The sequence below is a fragment of the Micropterus salmoides genome, unplaced genomic scaffold, assembly GCF_014851395.1.
Source record: "Micropterus salmoides isolate LMB-PRFRI ecotype aquatic unplaced genomic scaffold, ASM1485139v1 Ms_hic_scaffold_17, whole genome shotgun sequence".
Classification (NCBI taxonomy): Eukaryota; Metazoa; Chordata; class Actinopteri; order Centrarchiformes; family Centrarchidae; genus Micropterus; species Micropterus salmoides.
Genome location: NW_024040817.1, coordinates 2,307,496 through 2,325,482, shown reverse-complemented (window position 1 = coordinate 2,325,482; position 17,987 = coordinate 2,307,496). Strand labels below are relative to the sequence as shown.

At 41.7% G+C, this 17,987-nt stretch overlaps 1 protein-coding gene across 2 annotated transcripts in view; it reads right to left on the bottom strand.

Annotated features, from left to right (window-relative positions):
• Positions 1–17,987, bottom strand: part of LOC119906844 (zinc fingers and homeoboxes protein 2-like) — a 135,439-nt gene that overhangs the window by 93,890 nt on the left and 23,562 nt on the right. For both annotated transcript variants that reach the window (XM_038724269.1, XM_038724270.1), the window contains exon 2: positions 1,097–1,254. The gene's annotated coding sequence lies outside the window, so the exon portion shown is untranslated. The remainder of the gene's footprint in view (positions 1–1,096; positions 1,255–17,987) is intronic.

Genomic DNA, 17,987 nt, shown 5'->3' with positions numbered 1-17,987 from the left:
AGATACCCCAACAAACTATCAGTTTAAGACTTAATAAAGTCTATATAAGACTCTATAAAGTATTTAAGTCAGTTTAGCTACAGATTTCAAAACCTCTGGATGGTCTCATTTGTGAGCTGCAGTCATTCTTATCCAGTTAAAGTGTTAGTGGCATCTAGTGGTGAGGGCTGCGTATTGCAACCAGAGGCTCGCGGTGCGTTCAGGTGCTCCTCGGATGGTCCCCTTACCCTCAGTTGTGAAGTCGTTCTTCCGACTTTAGTGTGTGTTCATGTGCTCTTAAGTCAGAATTGGGAATCAACACGGACGCTACTACAAAGATGAGTTGGATTAACATTATCAGAGCATATAAACAACACGCAACACCTGCAGTGTATGTAGATAGAAATGTCTCACTGTAAGGTAATAAAAACATAACAGTTCATTATGTAAGGTCTTTATTCACCACTGAAAACAGCAGCCATTGACGCCACTATAGCTCTGTTTGCTAACGCTGCTGAGGAACCTCCGGATAAGATGCAAGGCATATTGATTAACTGTAAAACATATTTACGCTAGATATGGTAACTGTAGATCTTGTGATTAAAATTTAATTTAATGTCAGGTTTTGCAACAAAAAAAGAAAACGCAGCCCAACTCAGAAAACCTTCACATATCTTCGCTCGCTACGGCACACCGTCACCTGCAACGCTCCAAAACATCATGCTAACGGTTGTTTACTTCTTCCACAGTGGAAGACAGGAGTCACATCTCCTCCTGCTATCCCACCATGACACGACAAGACTCAGCTCAGACTCAGCGTCTGAAGAAATTCACCTCTCAGCCCTCCATGCAGGAGCTTTCAGACGGTTGTTTGTCCACCACGAAACCAAAAACTTACATCATCCTGTGAAGCTAAAGCTAACAAACTGCATGCTAACGTAGCATCTTCATTCTGAGATCAAACCAGCTAAAAAAACAAAACTGTTGCTTGTTTGCTAAATTAAATGCTCTGAACTGAATCCAACTGAGCAGATGTTTCGTCAGTCAAACAGGATGTGCTGATGTATTTCAAAATAAAAGGCTTTGCTTTCCGGAAAAGATAAAAGCCGCTACTCACTGCACTTCCTCGGAGGGGAGGGGCTTCACTAGAGGGGGAAGGGGGTCTTGCTGGGGCTCCACCTCCTCGTCCTCCTCGCTCTCTCTCTCTCCCTCTCTTCGCTCTCCCTCCTGGATGATTTACAGGCCAGCGGCACTCTGGGTAATCTCCTGTGGAATCTGAAAGCAGAGAGGGATGTCAGCAAAGTGTGTGTGTGAGAGAACAGAGGAAAACAAATCAGATCTACTGTAGGTGTCTCCAGGTGTGACTGTGTGTGTGTGTGTGTCACAGTGTTTGTGTGTCCAGGTGTGAAAGTGTGTGTATGTGACAGTGTGTGTGTCCAGGTGTGACTGTGTGTGGGACAGTGTCTGTGTGTCCAGGCGTAACAGTGTGTGTGTGTGTGTGTGTGTGTCCAGGCGTGACAGAGTGTGTGTGTGTGTCCAGGCGTGACAGAGTGTGTGTGTGTCCAGGCGTGAGAGTATGTGTGTGTGCAGGTGTGTCCAGGTGTGACAGAGTGGGTGTGTGCCCAGATGTGACAGAGTGTTTGTGTCCAGGTGTGTGTGGGTGTGTCCAGGCGTGACAGTGTGTGTGTGTGTGTGTGTGTCCAGGTGTGACAGAATGTGTGTGTGTTTCAGGTGTGACAGTGTGTGTGTGTGTGTGTCCAGATGTGACGGTAAGTGTGTGTGTGTTTGTGTCCAGGTGTGACAGTGTGTGTGTGTGCAAATGAAGGAGCGGTATCGGCCTTAAAACTGAATCACTACATCTTGGCCACAAAAACAAGAGGCAGTGGTTACCGTGACAACATGTGCCGAAACAGAGACAGGAGGAAGTGGCAAACAATGAGAGAGAGAGAGAGAGAGAGAGAGAGAGAGAGAGAGAGAGAGAGAGAGAGAGAGAGAGAGAGAGAGAGACCACACGAGGCTTCCAGGATTGTGAGCAGATGAACAGTCCTCTGCTACCTGCTGCATGTATAATATGACTGTTTCAGGTAGTGTTCAAACTGACAGACAGAAGATTTGCAGGGTTGAACCCGGCTCAACTTTTGCCACAACGCAATGCGACGTCATCCTGCAGTGCACTGTGGCGGCCAATCAAATGAGTGCTCATTGCCGGTAAGATTACTTTCTGATGTGAACTAGTGGTCGACTGTAGTGACAACTCGTTACATATGTACACATGGTCAGGATCCGATGGCGTCAGTTTGTAACGCGCTGGGGGAAGCCCTGTAGCGTCGGTTTTGAGTGGTAAACGGTAGGTGTATGATGGTTAGCAGAAAGGTCGTGGAAAGGAGATGGTTAGGGTGGACGGTGGGCTAGAAACCAGACTTTCAACCAGGAGACCGGTGTTCTTAAGTAAGTAAGTAAGTAGTTTTGGTGCCTAAACCTAACCAAATTCCGACGTTTCAAAATGTCAACGTTAAAGTTTTATTTTGAAAGTCTAACCGGACGTTGCATATTTGTTGTTGCTAACTTGACCGCAGAGGCCTAAACTTTAAAAAATTAGGGCGTTAGTAAGTGATTCCAGTATGTCTTGACCAAGCATCCACATGACGAGTCGAGAGTGAGAATGTTGGTAGGGATGTCACAAAACCGATACTTCGGTAACAAGTCGATGGCAAAATTCTGAAAACATTTCGGTACTCGTTTTTCTAGGTAAAGTAGGTAACAGAGATCCAACCTGCGGAAGATGGCGACAAGTCCAACGACAGCTCCGCCTCGGGAGAGTCGTGTGTGGGAGTACTTTGTGTTACCATTATTTTTGTTTGAGACGGCTGCCGTTGCTGCGTCGCCTGGCCAACAAAGTAACACACGTTAGCAGTGGCTAAACGCTAAAAGCTATCATGTTTAGGCTAACGTCATGTAATCATAGCTCGTGGTAGTAGGCTGCCATCCTTACCGTTTAATCTGTCGTAATGTCATTAGCGTCCTGGATTAATAGTCTGTGACCAGGTTATTACATTTAAACTACTGCTTGCATTCTGGGTGGGGTGGGGGGGGGTGTAGCCTCTACTGTTTTTTAACGTTATTGAGCTATAACGGATAATTCATTAAAGAGTTTGTTAAAGTACATTGCACGGCTGTGCGATATGACGATATCTATCGTTTGACAATAGAAAAAGGTCTATCCATTACAATTATGCTCCATTGTTAATTGTTGTGTCACAAATTCCACATTTTACCATAATATTTTGGTGAGGAAACGGCGCTTTGCACCGCAATGAAGTTAGTTTTACGTTGGAATCCGACATCTATCAAATATCCAACGTAAAACTAAAATACTACTTGAAACTAACTTCACCGCGGTCCGTTCTTCCACACGAGCCGGTGTTGTGGAAAAGACAATGCATTAAATATAATGGACAAGCCACACATGATGTTAGCTGTAGGGCTGCAACGATTAGTCGACGTTAAATTTCATTGTCGACGCGTTGTTACAAAGACGCTTACAAAGTTTTGTATGCTTTTTAAATCACTAAATACACTTGAGGCGAGAAATCAATTGTGTAGACATTGAATGTTGGCAGTTTTATGAAAGTTGATGGCGAATCGAAAATGTGCTCAAACATTTTTGGGGTTCAGAAGCTCCACATGCGGCCGAGGGGTTAGCGCTGCCAGCTACCCAGTCGCGCCCACAGAGCGCTCTGGTCCCAGTTACTCAGACCACTGCAGCAGCAACAACAGAGCAAACAACAGAGGGAAATTTAGGTCAACATAGCGGCACAAAGGAATATAAAAAAAACCCAACAACCTGGTATCGTGACATCCCTAGTCGACTGATGTGGGTGTTTATATGGCCAATGCCGATATCTAGAGGGCAGTACGACCAATTTGTCGATATATATTGCTAGTATCGAAGCCAGTAGGGGTGTTGACGATACATTTAGCTCACGAGAACAATACTTTACACACAATATTTTAACGCTATTTGTAAGAAATCTTAAATGACGAAATGTATGACACAAAATGCAAAAATTGTTTCTTGGCTGTTACTCTGTCGCCATTTATAGTTTTCAACTGGTACCCAAAATGCAGCCACAGAAATGATTGAAAAGCGGCGGGAGGAGTTTTCTATGCTAATTTAACCCTCACACTGCGTCATGTAAAACAGCTTTTCACCTCGTGGCACGGGATCTCGTCACACCCCTACTAGCCTGTAGCGCTTTTAAATTAGATGAGCAGTCATTTAGGATGATTGGGTGTTGTGAGTGCAGGTAGCGATCTATCACTAACGTGAATGTCATTTCTAGCGTTTGCTTCACATTCATTAAGACAGTGGACACACTGATGTCACAGTGACTACTTTTCAGAAGAGCTCAATCCTGTCTGAGTATAAAAAACTGTGCAATGTTTTGTTTTCAACAAATTCATGTGTTTTCTTTTACTCAAACCGGCCTTCCTGGATCTTATTTAATTGAATTACAAGTACCTCAAGACAAAATGCCCACACCAATTTATCCTACAGCCTTTTTTTTCTCAATTTTCTTTGGTCTGAACACCCAGTAAGAGATGGTGAGACAGCAACCCACAATTCAAAAGCACAGACTGAAAGATTGGAGAAGCAACAGGACGCCAGCTGTTGCGAATTGAATCTCGATACCCATGCTGGTGCAAGCCGCAAGACTCAGATACTCCTTAAGGATCCCAGCGGTGCGACGTGGGAGAGTTTAGAAAGTTCCAACTTCATGCTAATGTCCTCCGAGCAGCAACAAATTGCACTTGTTAAGTCAAACCAGAACAACATCGGGATCATGTTTTTGTTGTAAGAGGCAGTTTCGCTACCACACACTGGAGGGTATTCTGAAAGTATGTGAATGACATGATCAACACCAAACAGTTGACAACAGCTTCTAAATCCATATGTATGAACAGAGAGAGAGAGAGAGAGAGAGAGAGAGAGAGAGAGAGAGAGAGAGAGAGAGAGAGAGAGAGAGAGAGAGAGAGAGAGAGAGAGAGAGAGAGAGAGAGAGAGCGCGCGCTCATGAACAAAATGATTCAGGAAAGATAAGATATTGAACACCTGTGTGTGTGTGTGCCAGATGTGATTCTCTCATCAGAGCCAATCATTATCATTTAACACTAGCTAGTTAAAATTTGATTAAATGCTCATATAGGCATGTAAGGGCTGAGTGTGTGCGTATACACACACACACTCAGCCCTTACATGCGTGGCTATGTTGTTTATAGATGCGCGTGCATGTGTGTTTGTAGTAATTGCACACAGCTGGATCATGTGCAGTCCTTGGGTGTGTGTTTGGGCATGTGACACCTTTGTGTACTTTGCTTCAGTTTAGTGCTGTGCTCAGGTTTCCATTCACGTCACTTAATTCTCAACAAGGTTCAGTGTAAGTTTTAGTGGCATCTAATGGTGAGAATTGCGAATTGCAACCAGCGGCTAACGGTGCATTCATGTGCTCCTCGGATGGTCCCCCGAAGTTGTGAAGTCGTTCTTCTAACTTCAGTGTGTGTTCATGTGCTCTTAAAGAGGTGGTTTTATGCCTTTTGGCTTTTCCAGTGAGTTATAAACCTTTTTTGTGCATGTAACAGGTTTGCAAAGTGAAAAAGCCCAGAGTCCATCCCAAAGGGAGTTCCCATCTCCCACAGAAAACTCTGCTCTGAACTGCCTGAAAACAGCCTGTTTGTAGTCCAACCGCTTCCTTCATTTAAAGTTAAATGCACCTCATAACGCTCGCCAAGCGGCTACTCCAACACGCCCTCAAAAACGCTGGTGGAAAAACACTGAGCTGCAGCACACAGCTCTCCTCTCCTTTCCAAACACTAACTATCCTCCAGGCAGTCAGTGGACATGAAGTTGTTACTGTGATGTTTTGTAAAACTTTATGGATGAAAGATACTTTCGTTACAGATTAATAACTCACCACTCTGAAACTGGCATCCATGTTGCCAAGCTGGTCGGCAACATGTACAGCTAAATCGAAGCGGTTTACCGGCTTCTCGCTGACCCGCCCCTCTCTGCTTCTGATTGGCTGGTAGTCCTTAACTAGGAACTGCACATGTGCAACTCCCGACAAAGATCGCTTAGAAACAAGATGCATCACTCCATAGCTAAAACAAAGCCTTCAACACAGGGTGAAAAGAGGAGCTGCAGTAATGTGCAGTATGAAAAAAATTATGGTGTTTTTTGAAAATTAAACCACGTAAACCTGTTTAGGTCAAACCCCTAAATAGGATTATGAACCTGAATTTGAGCATAACACCACCTCTTTAAGTCGGACTGTGGAATCAGAGCCCATAAACAACACGCAGAGATCTCGTTAACTCTACATGGAAAGCAAACTGAACTAAACTTATAACCATATTACAAATTACATGTTTGCAAATTATGTATATGCAACAAGTGATTTTGCATGAATCAAAGTTCTGTATAGTTCTTTACGTCCCATGTACACTTTCTCTTTTTGCAATAAAAAAAAATTCTGATTATCACCCCACCACCCCCATTTCGCTAGATCAGGTGCCTTTTGTTGAAACTTTTCACGAAATCGATGTGCTCGTCAATTTCACTTTTCGTCAACTGACCAATCATAGCCGTGCTACAGTAAAGTTTGTTAAACTCTGTGTTACTGGAACATTTTTCACTGTGCTCCTGAATTTCTTTGTGTGCTCCTAAATGAAAAATTTAGGAGCACACAAAGAAATTCATGTGCTCCTTGGGAAAAAGGTTAGCATAGAGCCCTGAGATATGTAGAAGTAAGGTGAAAATATAGTTGTGTACATTATGTTGCATTTCTGTCAACAGATCCTCCTAAATATTACATAGTGAACCTTTAAAGTAGTGTCTCACTTTAGAGGACACACACACAAGCTGCACTAAACAGTTTATTTTGCCGTGTGGATCAATGCTCTAACAAGCCATTACCTACCCAATGAAATAACATAAAATAAAAGAGAAGTTAAAGGGGTTTTATTTTAAAAGGTCCACGCTGTTAATGGGGAAAAAAAAAAAACTTCCTGCAGTCAAACCTCCTTTTCACTTTGTCTTTGAGGGGATTTGGTTTTTGATGTACAACACAGAAAATGTGAAATCAATATTACGTTCTTCACTAAAATACTGTCTGAGTAAAAACAACAAGGTTTGTCAGCTGAACATATGGAGCTGTTACAGAGTTCAGATCTGTCTTATTTCTATTATCCGCACTCATTCTGCTGTCCTGAGATGTGTTTCAGAATAAAATAAACTACTGTGTGTGAATGACAGAGAAAAATGTGCGATCCAAATGCAGTAACAAAAATGCGCATCTTAAAGCCTAAATAGTCACAAACAAATGTACTTGTTGTGTTAACTTCTGTCTATACAAATGCTTTGGATAAAAAAGTAGAGTAATTTCCTGCCTAACCAAATTTACTTATTATTGACAACTTTGAAACTATTTTTTTACCTAAACTGTTAGCCTAAATATATCTCCAGACGATAGACAGTTGGAGTGTAATTGTTTCCACCGGCACATTTGTTAAATACTAAAGTGCAACAGCTCTTAAAAACAACCAAAAATCATCTAACAGGCCTTTTTCCACGACAGACATTTTGACACGTCAACGCAGGAAAAGCACATTACCTACAGGCTCACTGGAGAGGCTGCAGAGCCTGTGACCAGTTCCACCTGCGCTGTGTTTCCTGCAATTATAAGTCAAGATGTCAATTTAATTCAGCAAGTAACAAACAAACTTACAGTAAGGCTCCAGTTAAAAACTGTATGTCCTGCATTAATGTCCCTGAGGGACAATCGAGGGTGATGCTGGTGCATTAGTGTGATACGTAAGGAAAAAGAGACGAGCAACTCTTCTTCAGGTGAATGAGAAAGTCGATGCAGGACGTGATCCGACTGTCAGCAGGAACAGTTCGTCCACAGTGACGCAGAGCAGCGTTTCACACAGGATTCTGTGAGACTATGGTGGGTAGACCTCGGACCCTCTCGGGGGAAAGACAAAACATTATAAAGTTATATGCATTAATCGCTGTTTCTTCTGTTGTCACACTTCTTGCTTGATGTTTGGCTGTGTCGGAAAAGTTGATAGTTTTTGATCATAAGTAACGTAATTGCAACAAACCTTATTTACGACGGTAGGCGGCACCAAATCAAAGAAGAAAAAACAACAACAAACAAATCTTACATCATGTTGCTTTAAGAGGGAATCACCAGCAATGTTTTCCCCAGGATGTGATGAGTGCGTGCGTGCGTGCGTCTGAGGCTCTGTGAGTGAGTGTATGAGATCATCAGAGGACTGCAGCTCAGCAGGGAGAGAGAGACACAGAGAGACAGTGAGAGAGGAAACAACAGGTCTTTTCCAAGAGAGTCTGGATCCCCCTCAGGACTGACCTCATCCTCCATCCATCACCAACCTGATACTAACCAGCTCTGCTCTGGGACTCTGTGTGTACAGTACTCTCAGCCTCGCAGTGCTCCTGAGGCCCGGAGGTGATCATCACCACACAACTATTACAGAGTCCAACAGTGAATATTTGTTTTTCACATTACGTTACTCGACTGAGAGTGTGTGACGCTGCGTTCGCTCACACAGACAGGAAGCAGTGTTTGGCGTAGACACTGTAACACACACGAGGTGTGTAGTGGTAGCACTGTTTTTACTTAGCGGTCCACTTCGTTTAAACTGTTTTAATACAACCCCGACGCCCGAGCGGGCAGACTGATTGTGGACGAACATTGTGGTCCTGTACCTGCTCTGAAACTGATCCTAAGTAGTAAACAACAACTGTGTGCTTCTGTGTGAATCAAAACGACCGTGATTGGCTCTCGCCTGTTAAATCTTTGCAGCTCAGACAGCGGCGCCGGGTCCCACACTGCAAAAAGTGAGCTCTCAAAAACAAGGGAAAAAAGCATTAAAATAGGGGAAATATTACTTAAAATAAGCAAAGTTATCTGCAAACAGAACAAGAATATTTCACTTGCTACTAAAGGACAAAAACACTTAAAATAAGTGAAATTCTCTAACATAAAAGCCGCCTGGTAAGAAGAAATATCTTGTCAGACAAACAAGTATATTTTGCCTTCAATTAAGATAATTAATCTTACTCAGATTTTAGTTTTTGCAGTGCATTCATGCTTCCACACCTTTTAAGTCCATATAAGCGTTTTGTGTACCACTAGTGGTATTTAGCGACACAGTCAGGTCTTTTCAGATGCAGTGTGAGGTTTTCTCTCTCTCTTCTCCCTAACCTGATCTTCTTTCTACATTCATATGTGATCTGTCACTGTCGATCCCATGATGTCAACTACAAGGACGAGTTTATAGTCTTCAGTGTGTAATATGTGGGGAAGTGCTCAGTAATGAGGGTTTTAAAATTTATAAATTTGACAGGTATCTCCAAACGCTATATCGCTATATCTTGGAAAGTCTAAACTTCAATTAGTTTATAAATGTAGATGTATTTTTGTAAATTTGGGTCCCAGGTAGACACCAGATTTCTCTTTTGGGTCTTGAGTTAAAGTTTGGGGACCAGCACTCTACATCATGTTGATAATAATTACTGTTACTAATTACTAGTAGTAGTGTCCTTGTTTGACAAACCCATTTTCCTTCTCTTTTTGTTTCTAAATGAAGAACTTGAAGCAGGTCAGCACATTTGATGAAGTTGCTGTGCTTGTATCCACAAGGTTAAAATGCACCCATAGGTGTCATTTACACTGGAGACACTGGGGACATGTCCCCACCACTTTTTGAAATGGATGATTTTGTCCCCATCACCTTCTGAAAGCATAACTTGTTAAAAAGGTTCTGCAAGAAATGTTCTATAACAAAAGAAAATGCTTTGAGAAAGGTTCACAATAGGAAAACATGCAATGCAATTTAAATATAGAAGAAATAAATGTACATTGTCCATTGACAGCTTTCCAATCTTTTAATGTGCACACGACACGACAGTCGGGTTTTTGACATTTTGCTTCTCTAACGTTAAAAAAGTTTGCAGCATCATAACAACAATGAAGTTTAACGTAACCTCTAAAGATAAGGTTGATTTATGATGTCTAGCTAACGTTGTTAATGTTTTTCCTTAAGTTGTTTCTATGTTGTCATATTTTAGAGGTGGTTTGGCGTTCGATTGACCTGGTGTTGCAGGTCTGGATGTGATGGTGCGGTCGACATTTTTGTGCGTTTTATACTTCTGATATACGCTTATTCTATCACAGTTAAGGGGCGTTGTTCGGCCCGACGCGAAGCGGAGCTATTGCTTTTATAAAACGGTTACCAAGTATGGCAAAAAGAAAGTAGGCTAACGACAACAGACATTTCTGTGCAAAGGAAATCGACGTCATACCCGTTGTATACGCTCATTATATTACTACTATGAACCAATCAGGTTGCTTGATTTGAGCTACCCGTTTTATAATGAGTATTTTTTTGTTGTCGACTCTGCAATATGTTGAAAACCGTTTAAAAAGTTTTATCCTCGTCTCCCCACCACTTTTCAACACACAGTGACCCCCTTGAATTAACTTATTGGAAGTCGCTTTGAATAAAAGCTGAATAAATGTACTTTGATATACATGAACACGGGAACACTCATGATGTTCATAAGAAGTACATATGAGCTACGCTTTTTATCATCGTTTTGTTTGTTTATTCAAAACTTTCTACCAAATAAATAATTGTTGTTGAACTGACCCTCAAGTTCACACCATATCTGAAACCCTGATTTATCCGCACTGGTTCTGAGCCCAAATAAACACAAACAGTCCAAACAACCAAACACCATTATTAATTTATTTATTTTAAGTGTGATGGCCCAAAGAGGACAAATCTACTGTCCCAGCGTGTCCTCTCCTGTCTATACATGCTGTGCTGTGCCTCCCAGGTCTTGCAGTCCTTTTGCATCATGGGTCCAGCTGTCCCTGCTCTCTGTCACTGCACGCTGTATTAATATTTAACAGCCAAAGTCACAGAGACAAATCCTTCTACGTCCTGCACTTCCTGACTCGTGACGCAGGGAAGCCTCAGATTTATGCGACGGCGAAAGACGTCGCCTCAGTTGATATTTCGTGTCCCTACCTCTGCGCAGATGAGTCGCTTTTAGTAGTAGTAGTATTTAGGCTGCAGCACTCATCTGGATATTTTGCATATCTTAATTAGTGCTTACAAAACATGCAAATGAGCCAGTGGCCCTAATTAATTATCTTTGTGGGTTTTCTTCTTAAGTGGCAGTAGTGAGGCGGTGTCTATCTGCCTGTATGTCTGCTTTTTCTTGTTGTAACCTGAATTAAATCAATCAGGTCAATTAAAGACAGAATCCTTGTTTACAGTGATAGTCAGCAGAACAGATCTGAAGCTGCAGGGCTGGACGATGCAGACAAAAGTGGTGCCAACAGTGTGAATCTGTAACTATTCTCTGATTTGTTTCAGTTTTTGTGACTGTTTTGAATTAGATTTTTTTGCCATTACAGCTCCATTTGTACATCATTTATTTTCAACAATGAATGAACAAATTTAGCCTATTTTAACTCCTAGTTTTGGTTTTGCAGCACATTTCCTGTTTGGTTCAGACCCACAGCAGGAAGCTCTTTACATCAAAGAAGCTCTGACAAAACCCACTGTTCACCTCCTGCCAGCCACCAAACAGCAGACAGACACAGTTAGGGGAAGAAAGTGGAGCGTCTAACAGCTAAAGAGATATTTTTCTAAAAAAGGAGATCGGATTTAAAGTTGAGCTTTTTACCCCGGAAAGTTGGGAACTCACTGCAGCTTCTAAACATGCAGAGGATCAACTAGGCACAAAATCAGTGTGGTGTTTTTGTGCAACGTGGCGCCCTATGTGCATAGGTTTTGATTACATTACAGCAACTTTGCTAACAGCCAAACATCAAGCAAGTGAGATAACATGTGTCTGTCCTGCATCCTCTTTTCATGCAACCTCTTTTTCAGTCTCTTCACAGCCTCTCCCATGATATCAATACCAAGATAGTGAGAACACCGAGGTAGCTTTTTCAAAACAACTTACATTGTACATTATATACTCTTTGCTTCTTCTAATAGGAGGTGAGAGGCTCATGAACATTTATTTTTAGGAAACGTCTGATGAGCGTGCTGTTATTATTCTCCTCTCTGCGTTACCTATAACCTGCCAGCGTAACACGTAGTATCAGCTGAGCATGGCCGCACATGAGAGAGGGCAACAAACACCGGTGTGACACCGAAATGTGTGACCGATCAGATTCTGTGACCCAAATGGGAAGTTAAGCGCCAGAGACTTTGTTGACGATGTGAAGCGGCTGCAGTTTGGTTGGGTTTAGGTACCGAAAGTACTTGGTTATGGTTAGGAAAACATTGTCGTTTGGGTGTAGTCACAGAGCATGATGTTCATTTAGTAAATTATGGTCTTACTGGGGGAAAATGGACATAAAACTGCATACGCTTTTGGGCGGGACTACCTTGTGATTGGACTCTGGCTCAAAGACTTGAGACTTGACCTGGACTCTAGCTCAAAGACTTGTGAGCATCTCTGCCTCCTCCGCAGCGGCAATAACAGAGACGCCATTCACCCTATTACAAGTCAGTGTACCATCAAAATGTTTTCAAAGATGTTGTTGAAAGATAAAAACACTACATATTTATGCTTTAAATAGAATGAATAGACTGATATGATTCAACTAACAGAGTGTGGCAAGTATGAGGAGCATTTACCACCAAGCAGCTCATATTCTGTGGGCCCTAACTCAGTCTAGGACTGGGCGGTATATCTGTATAAAGAGGTATACCGATATAATTTCTTTGCTGAATAATTGCTCACAGATGCCAACAGCAACAACCAACATCTGTGTGTTTCGGAAAAAGTGTCAAAATAAAACACTTGATGATGCATTTAACTGCACTGGGTTGTTTGGGACATAGCTGCATGATGAAATAGTGGCCCCAAGATCTGATATGTATTATGACAAGCCACACTGTCATAACAGCTATAGAGGATTAACACTTAATTTTCTTTATTCGAATATGAACATTTTTCACACATTCTGCAAAATCATTACTAACATGTGTGTTTAACATGTTCAATGTACACAAAACCCAGTGTGCCGTCAAATCCTGAGGAACCGAGACAGTCTGCTTGCTTGTTTTGGCTTAATGACAACACATTACTGGAACTGTGGGGATTTCCACACAACAACAGCAACCTGCGACACGCAGAGAGACGACAAGCTCAGAATTTATTAGTGAAAACTGAGCGAGGCTGAGTGCTGAGGCTCCAGAAACAGAGACGCAGATAAAAGATGTGGAGTTTAACGAGGCCTCGTCCAATGAACTTCATTAATCCAGGGACCCCTTCCTGACTCGCTCAAGAGCACTTTGGAGCCCTTTTGGTCTGAGATGGAGAAACAATGCAATGCCAGATAGGGATGTCCCGGACAAGATTTCTAACATGGTTAGTTTAGTTAGTAGGTCACAGGCCTGCGTTTTTGTATCTACCGATCAGACTCTTTAAGTCCCAATACTGATACCAATGCCTGGGCTTTCAGTATCGGACAAGTACCTGTCCGATACCAGTAAAATGAAAAAGCCGAGTTCCTCACTGAAAGCCAGAGACTGGGAATCGTCTTCTGTGCCATGAAACTTCTGGAGGTGCTTGATTATGTTGGTTATGTTTTCAAGTTGATTAATCTAACGACTAATTTTGTGTATTCTAAAGAAAAAAAAGTTGCCCATTACTCGATTAACATACCAATTTATTAATCAAAAACATGTCTAATCAATAATATTTTATTCAATCATCCTGATGAAGCAGATTAGAATAATGACAATAGCAGCATTTCTTAAACTAACTTCCGCGTCACTGATGTGTTGTGATAATAACAGACATTAATTAGGCTACTTTACTTAAAACTTCAAATGTGTCTGACATGGATTCATTTCAATATTGAGTAATGCAGTGTGATAATCAAAAGCATCAGTGTTAAATAAACAGAAAATGGGAAACGGCCGAACAAGATGACGCGCGGTGTAACGCTACGTTATGCTCCGTATTTGTTTTGCACCTTTCTAGTCTTTGCGACCACTCAAAGCACTTTTACACAACACTGCATTCACCATTCATACACTTTGCCCAAGGACACTTTGACAAAAAGTGGTTGTTTGTTTGATAGGCTGCGTCATTAACAAGTCATTAATAATAATGTTTGTGGTGATTAAAGCCTGCTTTAACATGGACGATAGCATCGTCTATTGGCCCAACCCTACGTCGACGATTCGCCCCAGCACTAGTTATGTGATATTTTGCAGCGTTACCGCCACCCCTCAAAACACTGGCTTTGCAGAGTTTTTGCAGGTAGCTGCAGAACTTGTTGGTGTAGAGAGCGTGCAATACTTCCAAACTGCTGACGCCTTGTTTTTCAATCCCTCGCCAGATATTGATGCCAAGAGGTGATGACCAGGCGTCCACATGCGACGAGTCGGGAATGAGAACGGGTTGTATGGTCTCATATTTAGGTCTAGAATAAAAACACCCGGACAAAACAAAATCCACAACTAAAAATGTTTAAAGTTAAAATATAAACAAAAACTGATTTCTGATTTTATAATTAATATAAAGTCTTAAGCAAACTCTTTACATTACACTTACTCATTTAGCTGACGCTTTCATTCAAAGTGACTGACAAGAGGTCACACGCCTCTGGAGCAACTCGGGGTCAAGTGTCTTGCTCATGTCTTATGCAATGCACCATCGCCACCGCCTTTTCAGACTGCAACTGACATCAATTTTCATTCTCCATTAATTCTCCCATTGCTTTGTTGATTTGTCGTTTGGCATCGTAAAATATTGCCCACAATTTCCCAAAGCTACATTTTAAAATAGTCTGAATTGTGCAGCCAACAGTCCAAAATCTACGTATCATATGAAACTGACTATGGCAGTTTATGGTTTAAGACAAAAAAGCAGCAAATCCTCACATTTTATTAGTTGGAACAATCACATTTTTTGGTATTTTTGCCTTAAATGATTAATCGTTTACCAAAATAACTACAGATTAATGTTCTGTTGATTAACTAGATAATTATTATGCTAATTGTTTTGTTTTAAAAGTAAACATGTTGGAGTTGAAACCATCTAAATGACCAAAAAAACTAAAACGTTCTTAAAAACATGGGGAACAGACATAATTTTTGGGAACATCTGCAAACCTGAATGTAGAGGTCAACAATAAGTATGCGCTCTTTTTAAAATGAACATCCTTCACGTACATTTTTAGAGCTCAATCTGCACTCCCCGACTTCAGACCACAACAATGTCCGCTGCTGAATAACAAACACACCACAGATTTCATTACAGATCTGGACAGCGGTAAAATTCCTCCCCAGTTATTGAGGCAGGATACCAGAAATCTCGTGTTGGTGAGGACTCAATATGTCAGGATGACCGGTGCTCGACCGAGCTAATAACAGGCCGGGACAAAGAGACGAAGAGCTGAATAAAGACTGGGGGGAAAATGAAGTCTCCCCCACCAGCTGAGAAAGTAATAAAAACAGACACAACAGCTGTGACAGATCTGGAAACATCAGGTTTACACACACAAATAAATGAAAGGGAGAGTAAAAACATCTAATAAGATTTCATTGATTGCATTAGGGTACAAGCTCGAACACGCACACACAGCATGAACAGCTCCTGGAGAAGATTTTCTTGATGCCATTATGTGTTCAGCTTTGTTCTTTGACAATAAAAAGTTAAGCAGCCCTGTCAGCATCCTGTCCGTTTCCATGTATCAGTATGAATTCATAAGCATAACATTGTTTGTCGCAATAATAATCAGAAAAACAGCATAATGACAAAAAAAAAAAAAAAAAAGGGAGTCTAGTATTTTAGAAATGTCCACAAAAGAAGGTTAAAGTTTCAGGTTTAAAAAGAGACTTTCAGCCTAAATTTATTTTCACGTCGGCACCTTTAAAGATCTGCTGAATTATCTATTAGCAGCTCCTGTTTGCAGTGCACCCATGGATGTACAAACACATCACTGATGAAAACTTAAAAACCTGAGGACTCTCAGGCAGGTTCTGAAGATATAAAAGGAGCGTCTTTCCTTTCCTTTAATTTCTAAGCTGATTTGTGGAGGTTAATTCATAATGGTCCTCATTAGTTGTAATAATTAAATCCTCAGAAAGACACACAGAATCTAAAAAGTCGTGAATTATGACTGTGTGATCAGATTTGACTCAGTTATGACTAAACGGAGTGGGATTTTAATCAACGCCACTGCTGAAGTTCCAGTTGTTGATAAAAAAGGCAAATCGGTAGATCAAACTAAAAAAGGTTTGAAAAATGCTGTCTTCTAAATTAATCGACACAGTTTGTATGACATCACGTGCCTAATTATCAGCCAGCTCTGCAGCTCTTTTCAGCTCTTTGGAGGATTTTAAGCACCTTTCAGCTCCTTTTTTTTTGGTTTTAAAGCCCACAACTTTACTGTTTTGGTTCAGTCTCACCGCTCTCGTCAGTGTCGTTTTCATCCACAGTCTCAACTTCGCACGGGGATTATTTAATTTAGCAGGTTTGATGTTACACCATCACTACATGGCCATTCATTTAAATCTGCACTAATGCACAACTGTCAAAAAACACAATAATAGTGCAACCTGTGTGTGTCAGATAGATAGTCCAGGTCAAACACTGACTTTTAAACCCATTGTGATTGGACAATATTTTCAAAAATCTGCAGATCAGAACTGAAAAATGTAAAAGATTCTGTCACTGCCACGCTATTAAAGCCTAAAATGGACGTGATGTGTATTAAATGGGCTGAAATGAGATGAGGTTTAGGAATCAAAAAAGAAAAACCGACTGACATGAATAATGAAAAGTTGTAAAACTACAAATGAGCTAAATAACAGAAGGAAATTCATTATTTAAAGAGTAATATATTCCTGCTGTGTTTCAGACAACACGCAGGATTCAGATTGAACCGCCAACCCTGATCTGACTTCATCTAAAAACACACAGAGAAAAGAATTTAGTAGTAGCAGTAGTAGTAGTAGTAGTAGTAGTAGTATACTTTATTGTCCTCGAAAGGAAATTAAGTGTTAAAACACTTATTTGGTGTCTTTAGACCTTTTTAAACACCCAGGCGCACAGGATCAACTGTACCAGAGGTCTCACTTTATCAGGCAAACATTGTCAGCTGTCAAAATGTCTCGGTGCCAACGTCACCGCCGCACATTCCCGCATGTTCGCCGTGTTTTTTTGTGATTAAAAGCTGCCGTGGCAGGGTTCAAACTCCAGCTTGGATTTGGTAATGAGCGAACAAACAGCCTCTAATAGGGCTGTGAATGCGTAAACAGACTAATGCGGTTGGTTGAAGTCCGCCTGGTGCAATGTGGCGCTGCTCAATCCTGTTACCAACCAATTACAGGACAAGCACGGCAGAGCCGAGGGCTGGGTGAGGAGGAGGAGGAGGAGGGGGGAGGAAGACTCATCACTATCACTGCACATGCTCAGTGCGGCTCTGGTGAAGGGGGTGTGGTGCTGTTAGAGTGTGTGTGCAGAAAGTGGGGGCTGAAGCAGGGAGTGGGTGGGTGTTTGACTCCATTCCTCTTCCTCCGTCCTCGGGGGATCACACGTTGTTTGTACTGTATTTTTTGCACCACATGACTTGCAGATTTTTTTTTTTTTTTCCCCTTTCTAAAACATTTTTTTTTTCCCTCCTCTCCCCTCTCTGCCTCCCTCTCCCTGTGTGAGCGGTGTTCTCGCCAGGCGGGAAAGGCAAAACAGCTGTGGCAGTACCGAGCAGTTTCCCATTAACCAAGGAATTATGCAAGCAGGAAATTCAAATAAGATGCAGATGAGTGGAAGAGCCAGGCTCCAACCAAATACCTCTCCCCTCGCCAGAAAAAAGAAACCTGACAGGAGCCTCAAGACTGCAGCTTAACCCGGCCCCTGCAGTCTGTTTCCAAGTCCG